The sequence below is a fragment of the Pinus tabuliformis genome, chromosome 2_1, assembly GCF_031772625.1.
Source record: "Pinus tabuliformis cultivar Carrire ecotype Pingquan chromosome 2_1, CPIR1, whole genome shotgun sequence".
Classification (NCBI taxonomy): Eukaryota; Viridiplantae; Streptophyta; class Pinopsida; order Pinales; family Pinaceae; genus Pinus; species Pinus tabuliformis.
In genome coordinates, this window is record NC_142299.1 from 630730461 (window position 1) to 630746079 (window position 15619).

Here is a 15619-nt window from a genome sequence, read left to right on the forward strand (position 1 = left end):
AACAAAGCTATCATACTGAACAGGAGGAAGCAGAGGACAGAGGAGAGACGAGAGGAGAGAAGTCTGTCAATGCTTCTGAATATCAGACTCCCAAAAGACCCCGGATGGAGTTACACGGAGAGTTTAGAAAGATTAAACCACCTCATTTTGATGGAGAATCTGAAGAAGCTGCAGAAGCATGGCTGATTAATATGAATAAGTATTTTCAGGTATACGAATACGATCATCATCTGAAGGAAAGGCTGGCCATATTCCCACTCTAAGGGTGATAGTTCCTTAGCAACAACTGTAAAACAAACTACTTAAGGTTTACTTCTTTATAAAAGCAAAAGAGAATGGAGAAATGCACTAACCGTTGCCTTGCGCTTAATGTCGAATCCAAACTCTTCTCTTTGGCCGCTTGCTCCTAGCTCCTTGTTCTTTTGCTTGCCTAGCTACAATGAGATCCTGCAAAATAACAAAGAAGGAAACTACAAGAGGCATGCAATCATAACTGGTTCATGGATTAGTGTAAACCAAACATGCAATCATCACAATATATTATTGAAACAAGAGCACATAGAAGAACCTCAATAGCTTTTATTAATGAAGAAGTAAAGGTTCTGAGAGTATTACAACCATTGAAGGCTCCAACCCAGCAACACCTCCCAGCAGAAAGAATTGCTCCTCTTCACCTCTCTCAAACAATCACCCAATAGCTCAATAGTGAAACCAACAGCATATCATTACTTTGCACAAAATTCCAGCCTCCTGAGCTCATAGGAGAGAGCTCAATATATAGATGAATTGAGAAAGGATGAGTCAGCTTGCAACTGATGTGTAGCTGCCTTGTGTCCTCTCTCTCTTCAGTTAATCTTTAGTTGATCTTCAGTTCTTGAGTCCACTTGGAGAACTTTGCTTCCACTTGGAGAAACAGAGCCTCTGACTCATCACAAGGCGAAATCCCTGATCCAAGTGTCATTTTTGGGGCAATGACTCAGTGTGCCACTTGTCCAAACTCACTCAACGCAGGTGGCCTTTGTCCTACCTGCTTTGCAACGCAGGTACACCATGGAGGAGTTGTGTTTCAGCGCAGAAGCCTAGTGGAGAACCTGCTTTGATTTCAGGATTGCTTGTTTTTGAGTGTTTTCAGGTGGAGAACTGATCTGAGAGCTGTTGGTTTGCTGACCTTGTTCCTCTAGGGGTAGGAACATCATGTTTAGGGAACTTTGGATCCCTTGGATTATTGACAATTCATGCTTGTTGCTGTAAGGCACAAAATTGTCTATAACAGATGCCCCCTAAAGTATGAGGTCGTTTATCGGGTGAAATGCTTTATTGAGAGGATCCGAAGTTCATTCAATCTGCTGAGAAGTGTCCTGTAATAAGATACAATACAATACATTATTTTTCATACATTTTCATGATCTAGCTGAGGCGGGCATTCCCATGCTCAACTTTATAAATACATTTTGGTACATAGAACAGACGATCGTCTGATTGTAGACTGATAATTCTTTGCTGAAATTATCATCCTTTGAGAAGGATGATCATCTGCTGTAATGATGTACATATCAAATGTCTTTATGTCCTGAATATATATCGCAGCCCGGATGGATGAAACTAGATCCGGGGTCTTCAATCTCTTCCAATCTTCACTCGATGTACAAGTCGATCCATGTGAGAATTTCTTGAAGTCGAACATGGAAAGACATCGCTTGATTACCGGTCAATGATGTAAACCGTTAACAAGCGTGAGAGGAATCACCGATAAGGATGATGACCCTCAAGGTACGGCAGTACAATTCACATGGTGGGAATAAAGGACTTGGCGTCGACCACCATGCAAAATCTTCTGGTCGAAGGTCATTGATGTATACCTGTCGCCGGAAGTGAGAAACTTGCCATTGAGGCATGCAAGCTTCAAAGTACTGAAGGGGTTGTTCCTAGATCAACTCCTTGGATAATGAGCTGATGTCGACAAGGAGCGATCCGTCAAAGGAGGGCCTTAATGAATCCCACATCAGTGACACGGAATGGAGCTATTGATTGTGATGAGGTGAAAACAAACTGTGATGTATGATTCAGGGTGGCGGTCATGAAGTGGATGAAAAGATAATGTATGGCAGTGGATGGGACACGGTTGACTCTTTGCAGAACCACATCTCTTGAACATATAACGACACTGATGTGATGGATTGGTAGCATTACCCCAATTGTGGATGGTGTGGCGAGGACCATGGTTATGAGACCGGTGAATGAAACAACCCAACCCGATGTGATACGGAGGACAAAGTGTCATGTTCAAGAGCGACTTGCTACCATTAATGCTGTGAGGTTCTCCCAATTTTTCCCCAGTCATTGCTGACCAGTACCTCTTTATTTTTGTCAAGCTTGAGGAGGATAACATATGCTTGTTCTATAACCTGCCCTTTGGGCAAGCCCATCGCTATGTTTTAACGAGCCTAGCGATAGGGAAACTCGTTCTCGTCTAAAGACAAGTTTGTCGCTATTTAATCATTTTAACGAGTCTAACGACAAGGAAAACTCGGTCCTTTTCATTTTTAGAGAGTCTGAAAAGGTACGAAAAGTTAACTCCAAAATTCCTTTTTCGTCTTCTAATCCCTTAAGTCCGAAAAAGTATAAAACCATACAGAAGGGATGAATTTTCGATTTCTTTAACGAGCCGAACAAAACAAGCGCTCGATCTTTTTGTGCAATAATCCCTCAGGTCCAAAAAGATTAAAATCTAGAGGAGGGATAGCTCTTCCGGTCCTTTTAACGAGCTGGAAGGCCAAAACTCGGCAAACTTTTCATATTTTACGAGTCAGTGAAAAGAGCTCAAAGAAGACTCGTCTTTTGAGGAACGAGTGATGAACAGGGATAGCAGTAGATTCCAGGTACAGGTTGGAATTCTCCAATCACGGCAGTGTCACAAGGATGGCTAAGTGAAATCACTCTTCGCAGCTGTTCCTCAAAATGGGTAAACACACATATGGAGATGAACGATTGGCCAAATGAACGGATGGAGGTGAGACTGCAAGAACACGACCAAAGGTTTTTAAAACGGCTTTCAAAGGTTACATTTCTCCAGGTTATTTACCGGTTCATTTTTTCTGGATGAGCTTGAACTGTAGGGAAAGATTGCTCACAATTCATGTTTATTTTTTAACGAGCATGAACTCTATACAAAAACTGCTCGATTCTTGCGTTTATTTTTTAACGAGCATGAACATTGCTAAAACTGCTCGATGATATGTTTGCATGCCCCCAGCATAATAACGCAAATCGAGGTGCATGCCCCCCAAGCTTCATTGCATTCAACTTTGTTGGTTGGAATGAAGGTTTACCATTGAGATCTGGAAAGGGGATCGTTTCATTTTTTAATGAGGTTGACATAGTAAAAGAACTATCCTCATTGCCCACTGTATTTACAGTATTCGATAGAAAATCGAAAACTGAAGGATGATAAAGGTTATTTTGAGTATCTTCCCCACAACCCGGGAGAAGGGAATGATGGTGGGAATCATTCCATGGTGCCCCGTCAATTACCATTGATTGGACTATTCCTTTGTCGGTTCCATGCACTCGCGACCAAGGACTTAAAGGGGTGCCATATTCTCTAGACCTATCTATCCAAACGCTTGATGAGCGTTGATTTGGGGTTGCCCCCCAGGCCAAGAAAATTGATTGCTACAATATTTCCATTGGGCTTGGGGACAAAACCTTTGCATGATCCATGCTAATATCGTTTTCTGACATCTTTTGTGCGGAAGATATCATATTGCAGGTTCCTACTGTCGCCACTTCTCCCACAATGAACGTTGGCAGAAGGGTGAAAGTTCCCATTAATGTAGGATCTTTTAGTAGGCCTACTCCGATATTTTGAAACGAATGGTCGCTTCCATGGATCAGAGGAACGCTTCCTGTAACTTGTGAACCATTAGGGAGGAAATTTTGTTGGTCAATGATCGTAATCCCTCCTTGAAAGGGGAATGCGATTTTCCTAAAATAGGTCGACACAACAGCTTCCATGGCATAAATCCATGGTCTTCCCAGTAGGATGTTATAGTCAAGATTGCCATCGATGACTTCAACATCTATTTCTACTGTTTTGCCCCCTAGTTCAACTTTCAAGTTACTAAGGATACCGTAAGGGGTATATGTCCTTCCGTCAAATGCTTTTAATGTTGTCGATGATCGCGACAAGGTTGGAGATCCTAAAGTTTTCCAGCAACTCATCGACATAATACATGTCAATGCCCCCTCATCAATAATTGTTCGATGAACAGTTTTGTTGAGGGCTTTCACTTGGACGAGGAAAGCTAGTTGAGCTGGTAACTGAGGATCATATCCTTTGTGATCAAAGGATACAAGATTGGAATCTTTAGGATCCACCCCACCAATTGCTGATAACAATGCCTGCCTTTGGGATGGGCAATTTTGTAGTACTTCAAGAGTCGACATAGCAGACGGCGATTGCGCCAAATCTTCCACTATATTATAATGCTGTGCCGCTCTGGCACGAGGATTAAATATCGACTTGTGTACTACTCCCTTTGGCGGTTTTATTGTTAATTCATGTGTGATGGGGGGTACAACTTCTGCCGAAGTTGTTGTCGAACTGCTAGGTTGATCTTTACCTTTATTGTTCAACACCTGTGGATTCCCGTAATCTTTGTTCCTTGTCGAAATCAAAGCATCATTCTGTTGCTTCGATATCGATAACATAAGCACTTGTGACGGTGAAGCATTTCCACTACCAACCAGATTTTTTCCTCGATCGGGAAACGGATCAGTTAACACAGCTGGAGTTTGCGAACTCTTTAAGAATATTTTTAGATCAGCTTTGTATGGACATTCTCTCGTCCAGTGATCCTCATCACATATCTGACACCCATAAGGTGGTTTCCTATCTCGAGGAGGGCTTGAAGAAGTTTTTCGAGGAGATGACTCTCCTTGTTTCTTCTTCTTCCCTTTGTTTTGATTTTTCTTGCTTCCTGGTTGATTGGTTTCTTTGCCCTTATCTGTCGATACGACATTTACTTCCGAAGCAAGAACTTCTTCATGCGCATTTTGATTCGAATCCTTACGGGCCTTCTTTTGATGGGTCTTTTTCGGATTCGTGTTTGCCGTGCCAATCACGCCATCGCCGGCATGAGAGTCACTATTCGATTTAGGAGGAGGAGGGATTGAAAACTCTGGTCTAGGGGCGTCTGGTATTTTGTCATAGAGCGTGCCGGACTGAGTATATACTAAGTCCAAATATTGTGCACGAGCGATAACCTGCTCTTCTGTTACGACCCCTCCCTTTGCCACATCTTCCGTTATGGCCGGAAGTAACGACTTTATAAACCACTCAACTAAAAGCTGATCAGGAACGTATGTTTTAACCATTCTTCGTCGACGTCGCCACTCATGTATATGATCTGATATATGAGTTGCGGTTGTCTGTTTGAAGTTAGTCAATATCTCTGTTCCCGTTTCATACCTTATTGGTAATTGAAAGTGGGTTAAGAATGTCGTGGCAAGGGAGCTAAAATTGTCGAACGAAGCTCTAGGCAATTCTATATACCATTTTGCCGCTGGACCTGTCAATGTCCTCTGAAAGAGGCGAAGCCTTATCGAATCGTCATTTAAAGTGTTCGATGAACACCATAGATGAAACGTCATCACATGATTCGACGGGTCTTCACCTGGATTTCCATTGAATTTAGGAATGTCGGATGGAAGTTTGTGTGGAATCACTGGCCACCAAGGGGCGTAAGCAATTGGATCATTGGTTAACCGATGTAAATCAGGCAACTCTAAAGTCGCCACGAATGGTAACTGTTGATTCAAGTTAGGTGAAGCGTAACCAGGATACGATGGAATCGCCTGAACAGTTGGTCTTTGCATACCAGCATAATGGAGTTGATGTTGGTATGATTGATACGGTTGATGGACTTAACCACTATAAAGTGGTTGATTTTGACCATTTTGAATATATGGTTGTCCCGTATTCGCAAATAGTTGCTGTTCAGAACCTTGGTACACTTGTTGGAATTGCGGTTGTTGGTATTGCACTATCCACGGTTGCGACACCATGGGTTGTTGCGCTACACTAACCATTGGACCAAGATGTGGGGTAGTTGTACCCGACTGTACTTGTGTTGCCCCACCAGTAGGCGATTGTGGTTGGGTCGCAGGGTCAAGGGGCTGTTGCATGAGAACCTGAGAAATCTGAGGTTGACATACAACAGGCATTGTTTGAACTTGCGACACGATTACAATAGCCAGTGTAGTTGGGATGTTTGTCACAGGTACACACTGTTGCATAGAATATACAACTCTCGGTGGCTGGGATAGCATAGGTACCCAACTACTCGTTGCAATTCCGCCATAACTTGAATAAGGTTGAGAACTCCCGTATGGGTACCCTCCCGGAGGGGGTAATGAAAGGGCATACTGCCCCCCATACGGTAGCAATCCAGAACTCAAGGCAATTGATTGTCCTGGAGGACTGGATGGCCTAATTAGATTCCCAAAAGGGTCAATTTGATGAGTCTCACCATGAGAGTTACCAGACATTACTCCGGAACAAACAGGAACAGACCATACTGTCGAGATAGTCTCTTGGTGGACTCCTTCTAGCGACTGAGAGCTAGTTGGGACAGATGGTATGCCGGCGAACATTGTTGGATTTGCAGCAGGTAATTCTGCTGTCGCCGTGTCATTTGACACAGTCCTAGATGCCGACGGTTGTTCAGTCATTTTTAGTCTATCCAATTGATCGCCTAGTGATTCTACAGGAACTTCCACTGGTGATGGACAAACTTCTGTTGTAGCAGGAAATAGAGTGACCCCTACTCCAAATTGAATTGGAGTGGATACTTGCGGTTCCTCTATAATTTCCTCTATCGCAATCAGACCAGGTGGAAGAGGAAGACCGTCAGGTCCGTAAAAGATTTCCGGTGCCGAAGAAGGGGTTGTATCGACAGCGACAGATGTTTGAGGAACAAAACTCACTGGACTGGTTACAGATGGAACTGGTTCAGTCATACAAGTATTTGCCCCCAGACTAGGATCAGTATTACTGTCCCTCTGTGGCGGTTGAACTTCTTCTATGGAGGCAGGGTTTCCGGAAATGTTTGGAGTAACCAGAATCTCAGATGTTGTTGGAACACTTGTTCTAACTTTTAAAGGAGATTTTGAACTGGTTCGACGAGTTCGTTTTGCCCGGATTGTTTTCGATTCCGGAGACAAAGACGGTTGACTCGCAAGCCTCCGAGAACGACGGATATTCAATTGACTTTCTTCCACGATTGCGGATTACTCGATCAACTAAAATATAAAGGGAAAGGTTTGTGTTTCCGATTTGAATGAATTTTATTAGACGCTTTTAAACATAACTTTGCTTTTTCATGTTTTAAGAGTCGAGAAAAAGCTAAAGATGACTCTAGTCTCCTTCGATGTATTAACGAGCCCGAAGTGACAAATGCTCGGTTGGACCTTTTCAGTTATAGAGTTTGAAAAGGGCCAAAAGAAACTGCTCTGGAGATCTAGGCAGAGGGTGTGCCAAACCTTTCGCGAAACCACAAAATACGTTTTACGGTACGGGTGGTCGATCTTCGTGAATGATGTGTTCACTGCATCGCGATCAGTAGGGCGGCCGACACGACTTCCTATGGATAAAGGATAATTGCCTATAGGGGTCTCCCAATATATACGCGACGGTACGTGGGAGCACAAGTCCGTATTAGTGCCACCGACTCTCAGGAGGAATCACCCACCTTCGTAGAGATCGACAGTCACTATGTTTAACGACGTCGGAACACGTCTCTACCTAGACCTTTAGATGTTTGTGTTATGTTACAATGCGTTGTTAGGTTCATTCAGTATATTTTAAGTTGATCTTTTTAAATTTTGCCTTTCAAGGTTCACCACGAGATGTATATGACAAATTCCTAAATGCAGCCTAAGATGAGAAGCAAGCTTTTTCAAATCTTTTTGACTGATGAAAATCTTAACTACTGAGGGAGAAGAAAGGCAAATTCTTTTCACACAGTTCATACAGCACAAACTAATGCACTTTCTCCTAAATCATCATGCAAACTTTTTCAAATGCAAAATGCACAATGCATGTATTTTCTTTTCCCTTTCTTAATGTTGATGGATTACAAAAAGAAAGTGGTTATATAACTTTGATTTCGATTTAGAGCGAAAACAAACAAGTTTGTCCAAAATCAAAAGACACCTTAAGATTCACTTGCTTAATCACTGGAAATGCATGAAATCAAACCATATTGACGAAAGTAAAATGACTAATCAGCTATGGAAAGCAAACAAGCTAACTCTTTAGACCAGCAAAATGCCTAACACAGGTTCAGATCTAAGAGGCCAAAAGCAAGACTAGTTTACTCTTCGTTATGGGAAATTGTAAATGAGTAAGAAATACAAAGAACAAGTACAATTTCGTTATATAACAGAGGCAGAATGATGGCAAGTAATATTGGTTTCAGAACAGGCACAAGACTGACACTTAGCAGCAAAATCTAAGTGAAAACAGGCAAGAGAAAGGGAGGAAACCCCAAATGCACTAGGCAAATTTGGGCCAACGCAGGTGCTGCACAGCCAATCTGGCTCTCAGCGCAGGTAGCCCCTTCGGGACCTGCGTTGCAAAGCAGGTAGCCTGTGTACTACCTGCTTTGGAAAACGAGAATTGCGTTTTCACAGTTTCCGGGTCATAATTTTCTCAAAAATGCACGGTTTTTGCTCAAATCAGAAACAATCAGTCAAGCACACTCAAAGGGATGATTAGGAAGGTAAAAATCTATCACTAAGAGCTTACAAGGATCTTTGTAGATCAGCTCTTCAAATCATGAACTTGCTCAGAAATGAGCCAGAGTAGCTGCCCTCTACTTCGCTTTTGATATAGTCAAAAGCTTTTCGATTTGGTACTCTTTTGTTCAGGAAATGAATAGCAAAATACTACAAACACAATCAAACGGATACGCTCCCCAGCGGAGTCGCCAGTTTGGTGTAGGGAAAAGTATCCGACTCGGATGACCCTATCCCACTCTAAGGGTGATAGTTCCTTAGCAACAACTGTAAAACAAACTACTTAACGTTTACTTATTTATGAAAGAAAAAGAGAATGGAGAAATGCACTAACCGTTGCCTTGCGCTTAATGTCGAATCCAAACTCTTCTCTTTGGCCGCTTGCTCCTAGCTCCTTGTTCTTTTGCTTGCCCAGCTACAATGAGATCCTGCAAAATAACAAAGAAGGAAACTACAAGAGGCATGCAATCATAACTGGTTCATGGATTAGTGTAAACCAAACATGCAATCATCACAATATATTATTGAAACAAGAGCACATAGAAGAACCTCAATAGCTTTTATTAATGAAGAAGTAAAGGTTCTGAGAGTATTACAACCATTGAAGGCTCCAACCCAGCAACACCTCCCAGCAGAAAGAATTGCTCCTCTTCACCTCTCTCAAACAATCACCCAATAGCTCAATAGTGAAACCAACAGCATATCATTACTTTGCACAAAATTCCAGCCTCCTGAGCTCATAGGAGAGAGCTCAATATATAGATGAATTGAGAAAGGATGAGTCAGCTTGCAACTGATGTGTAGCTGCCTTGTGTCCTCTCTCTCTTCAGTTAATCTTTAGTTGATCTTCAGTTCTTGAGTCCACTTGGAGAACTTTGCTTCCACTTGGAGAAACAGAGCCTCTGACTCATCACAAGGCGAAATCCCTGATCCAAGTGTCATTTTTGGGGCAATGACTCAGTGTGCCACTTGTCCAAACTCGCTCAACGCAGGTGGCCTTTGTCCTACCTGCTTTGCAACGCAGGTACACCATGGAGGAGTTGTGTTTCAGCGCAGAAGCCTAGTGGAGCACCTGCTTTGATTTCAGGATTGCTTGTTTTTGAGTGTTTTCAGGTGGAGAACTGATCTGAGAGCTGTTGGTTTGCTGACCTTGTTCCTCTAGGGGTAGGAACATCATGTTTAGGGAACTTTGGATCCCTTGGATTATTGACAATTCATGCTTGTTGCTGTAAGGCACAAAATTGTCTATAACAAAGCCAAAGCCACATTATGGTGGGAAGAGGTTAAGATGGTGCGAGGAATAAGTGAACAGGATGTGACATGGGAAAAGTTCCAAGGATATTTTAAAGAGAGGTACCTGACAGAACGTTTTTATGATGAAAAGGCACGTGAATTTCACGATCTGCGATTAGGACAGCAGACCATTGATGAGTTTGTAACCAAGTTTACATCCCTGCTTCGCTACGTGCCCTATATTCGGGAAGAAAAGGCTAAAGTCCAAAGATTTGTTAGTAGCTTACCTCTGGCAATGCGAGAAAGAATAGAGTTCGATAATCCAAAAACCATGGATGAAGCAGTGCGAAAAGCAAGACTGTGTTATCAGCAGAACAGATCAAAAGGGGAAAATCCCGGAAAGCGTTGGACAGATAAGCGAGGCAGTAAAATGCCCATGGGAAGTAAGGGAGCACGCAGCAGCTTTCAGAAAGGATTCTCGAAAGGAGCCAGCACTAAAAACTCAGCAAAATCCCAAAGTAGATTCAAGTCTCCTGCAGAATCTAAACACAGTGAACAACAAGTTAGATTGGACCATGAAAACACAGCTCGGCCACCTGTTCAATGTTGGGGTTGTGGCGGACCCCATTATGTCAGGAACTGCCCTCATCGGAAGGACAACGATCAGTTGTCCCAGATCTATGAAGCTTCAACAGTAGGAGATGTGGCTCGATCCATGCCCAGAATAAACGCAGCACTGGAGGATCGGCAAGCTGATTACCAGCCAACGATGATAGAGTTCGAAGGTAAGATCTTTGATCGCGCTGTTTCTGTTTTAGTAGATCCAGGAGCTACCTTAAGCTATATAAGTCCTAAAGTGGTAGAAAGCTGTGGTTTACAAACTACTAAATTTAAAAGCCCATGGTTAGTACAGCTGGCCACTGGGACCAAAAGAAGGGTATTAACCAAAGTCAGCAACTGTCCATTAAGTTTAGCTAACCAAACCATAACAACTGAGTTGAATGTACTCCCTCTTGGTTCCTATGACGTGCTGATAGGAATGGACTGGTTGGAACGACGGTGGTCTGTAATTAATTGTAAAACAAAAACAGTTTCTTACAGAGATGAGCTGGGTGTGGGAAAAGAAATACAAGGCATTCAGAAACCAGTGCAGATTCGGCCAATCACAGCCTCCCAGCTGGTTAAATGTATCCGGAATAAGTGTCAGATTTATGCAGTGCAAGTGGGGTTTGCAGATTCAGTGGATAAGGTTGCAACTGTTAAAGATATACCTGTAGTGCAAGAATTCGCAGATGTATTCCCTGAAGAGATTCCAGGGCTGCCACCCAGAAGGGATTTGGATTTTACCATTGAGCCGATACCCGGAGCAACCCCAGTATCCCGGGCACCCTATCGGATGAGTGTGCCAGAGTTAACTGAGTTAAAAATGCAGCTGCAAGAGCTGCTAGAAAAGAAGTACATCCGTCCCAGTGTCTCTCCTTGGGGGGCACCTGTGCTGTTTGTGAGGAAGAAAGATGGGACTCTGCGAATGTGCATAGACTATAGACAACTAAATAAACTAACAGTCAAAAACAAATATCCACTACCCCGCATTGATGAGCTATTTGATCAGGTGAAGGGGGCGACCATCTTCTCAAAGATCGATTTGAGATCAGGTTACCATCAAATCAGAATTAAAGATGAGGACATAGCCAAGACAACTTTTCGTACTCGTTACGGACATTACGAGTTTGTGGTACTGCCTTTTGGATTAACAAATGCGCCTGCAACATTCATGTGCTTGATGAATAGTGTATTTCATCAATATTTAGACAAATTTGTATTAATCTTCATTGATGATATACTCATTTATTCCCGAAATAAGAAAGAACATGAGGAACATTTAAGGATAGTGTTACAGACCTTACGGAAGCATCAGTTATATGGGAAATTCAGCAAGTGTGATTTCTATAAAGAGCAGATCCAGTATTTGGGTCACATTATTACAAAGGAAGGTATAGCCGTAGACCCCGAAAAGATTAAAACTATAATGGATTGGCCTACACCCAAGGATGTAGCAGACATTCGATCTTTCATGGGGCTGGCCGGATACTACCGGCGGTTTGTAGAGGGTTTTTCTAGAGTTGCTTTTCCCATTACCTCCTTGCAAAAGAAAGGAAAAGCGTTTAGGTGGACAGCAGATTGTCAGCGGAGCTTCGAACAGCTCAAACATTTACTCACCACAGCACCTGTGCTGTGTGTAGCAGATCCTGAAAAGGAATATGTAGTCTGTACAGATGCCAGTAAGGAGGGCGTGGGTGGAGTGCTAATGCAGGAAGGCAAAGTGATTGCCTATGAGTCCAGGAAGTTGAAGGAGCATGAGCAGAAATATTCTGCCTATGACCTGGAACTAACCGCTGTGATTCATGCTTTGAAGATGTGGCGCCATTATCTGGTAGGGAGAAAATTTCTGCTAATGACAGATCACCACAGTTTGACTAGTTACTTTAGTCAACCTACTTTAAACGCAAGACAAGCAAGATGGGTAGACTTTTTGGGAAATTTCGATTTCGAAATTAAACACCTAAAAGGAAAGGAGAACAGAGTAGCTGATGCACTAAGTCGAAAAGTACATTGCATTTATGAGATTGGTATCAGTCAAGGATGGTCCACTCTTGACCAAGAAATTGAGGAGGCTGCGGCGCAAGATCAGATTTATTTGCAAAAGAAGCATTTGGTGCAAAATTCAGATGACCGTTCCATACAGCAAGGTTATACCTTGAATACAGCTGGCATGTTGTGTTTTCAAAAGAAGATCTACATACCTAATCAAAGCAGTATTAAAGAAAAGATTCTGGATGAAAATCATAGAAGTCCCTATGCAGGGCATCCTGGTTACCAGAAACTAATCACCTCACTAAGGAAGGAGTATTACTGGCCCGGCATGAAGAGGGATGTTGTAGAATACCTGGCACGCTGTTTGGAGTGTCAGCAAGTGAAAGCCGAACATCAGCATCCTGCAGGACTACTACAGCCGATACCCATACCAGAATGGAAATGGGAGACCATAACCATGGACTTTATCACTGGTTTGCCTAAGTCCAAAAGGAGTAATGATTCAATAATGGTAGTGGTGGATAAACTCAGCAAGTCAGCTCACTTCATACCGGTTCAATCCACTTATCGTGCAGCTCAAATCGCAAACATATTTATGCAAAATATATTTAAACTTCATGGGCTGCCGAAAGTAATAATATCTGATCGTGATGTTAAGTTTACCTCAGCTTTTTGGAGGACCTTATTTGAAGGTCTAGGAACTCAGTTGAGTTTCAGCACCGCATACCATCCGCAAACTGACGGACAGACTGAGCGAGTGAACCAAGTGTTAGAGGACATGTTGAGGTCTTATGTGATGCAGCAACCTACGCGGTGGGAGGAGTATCTACATCTAGTAGAATTCGCCTATAATAACGGCTACCACTCATCCTTGAAGATGAGCCCCTTTGAAGTACTTTATGGCCGGAAGTGCCGCACACCCTCCAGTTGGGGTGGACCGGAGGACAAATTCTTATTAGGACCTGAAATGTTGGAGGAGATGGAGGTCATGGTAAAACGGGTTCGAGCTAATTTAAAGATAGCACAAGATAGGCAGAAGAATTTTGCAGACCGGAAGAGAACATTTAAAGAATATCAAGTGGGTGAACATGTATACATCAGAATTCGAGCTAGGAAGAGTACCCTTCAATGGAATGCTTGTGCCAAACTGGCACCACGCTTTTGTGGACCATTCCAAATTCTGGCACGAGTAGGGCCGGTAGCTTATCAGCTCGCCCTACCCAGCCATATTCGGGTTCATAATGTCTTCCATGTATCAGTTTTAAAGAGATATGTGTATGACCCTAGACATATAATAAGTTGGTAGGACATTCAGGTGAGAAAAGACTGTCATCAAATGTAAACTGAAATGAAATACTAGTAAAACAACTGATTTAATTGTTATGTGTTTCAGGTGGAACCGGAAGGAGAGTTCCTGGTCGAACCAGTGAACATATTAGATCAGAGAAAAGTCGAGCTGCGGAGAAAAGTCATCAGCCAGGTTAAAGTGCAGTGGCAGCACTTTGGGCCTGAAGAGGCCACCTGGGAAGATGAACAAATGATGAGGGATACTTATCCCAGACTGTTTTTGGATAAGCAGCAACATCGGGACGATGTAGACTTTCAGGAGGGGGAGATGTAACACCCCTTGTGAAAAGTAAATGCTAGTAACTAGTGAAGTAAATATGGAACAAAGACTTTATTTAAATATGTGTAATTCTGTTGTTAATGTTAATGTTATGTTAATAAAAAGACAGATTGTATTGGTACCATTCTGAATTGAGTTATGATTAATCATGGTTAAGTAACTGAGGAATCAGTTACCCTAACTACCTGGAGGTAGTTGAGACCCCAGAGGAAAAAGGGGAAAAAATGCCAAGTCTGGTTGGGATCAGATGGCAGAAAGAAATGCTATGCTGGTGAGGATCAGATAGCAGAAGTGGAAAAAGGAAAAGCTTTCCTGTGCACGCTACGTCTGGTTAGGATCAGATAGCGTTGACTGGCAAAGACCAGTGTTATTGCGGTCGAGTAGGCCCTGCAAGTGCTTGGGGGTGGAAGCTCAGCAAAGACTTCCTACGGACGGGTGGATTGACAAGCATCATAAAGAGGTTTGGCACAGAAGCAGGTATGGCTTCTTGCTTATGCAACTATTAAAGGATTAAATGTTTATTTTGGTTCTGTGAATAGAACAGTGAAATAAGTGAAGTATTGACTGCTTTTATTATAAGACAGTGAAGTATTGACTGCTTTTATTATAAGTCAGTGTCGAGAAAATAGAAATGATATGCTCTGTGCATTATAGACAATATATACAGCCTTAGGAAAACATGTATAGTTCACTGTGTAAATGATAATAAAACCACCGAGTTTATTGACCCGAACAAGAACCTGAGAAAAGAACTTAAGAATCTACAGGGGAAATATTACCGGAGACTGCGGTTACAGTACTCCTCAAAACCCTAGTAAATACCCCGAAGGGTTATGGTTACAGTGTCTATAACTTATTCAGAAAACAGAACCGAAAACAGAACCCTGTGTTTATGAAATAGAAAAGAGGAAAACGCAACCAAGTATGAAAGATAAGTCGGCATATAGATACATGTATATATACAACTATTCCGCAAATGTAACGAAACCTACAGCCGTTCCTTGTAACTTGAATAGGGTAAAACCCCGGCAATAAATTGTAAACACAGAACTAAGTTTAAAGGCTCGCGTTCAAGCGAGAGAACAGAGCATTGAAATCTTTGTTGCATATGTTACGGTAAACCATGTACTATTATCACAGAACTTTACTCATAAGCAACTGGACCATAAATATTATAAAGATTGCAGAGGAAATGCATTTCGACGATATCTTATACAGTTGAACACGCATTCACAGAAAACGGTACTGCATGTTATGTAAAGCATTTTATTTCTTCTTAACGAAAAAACAGAAGGTGAATATAAACTAGAACGCCGCGGTGAGGGGAAGACTGTGACTGTAAGTCCAAAACCCCGGCGATTCTTC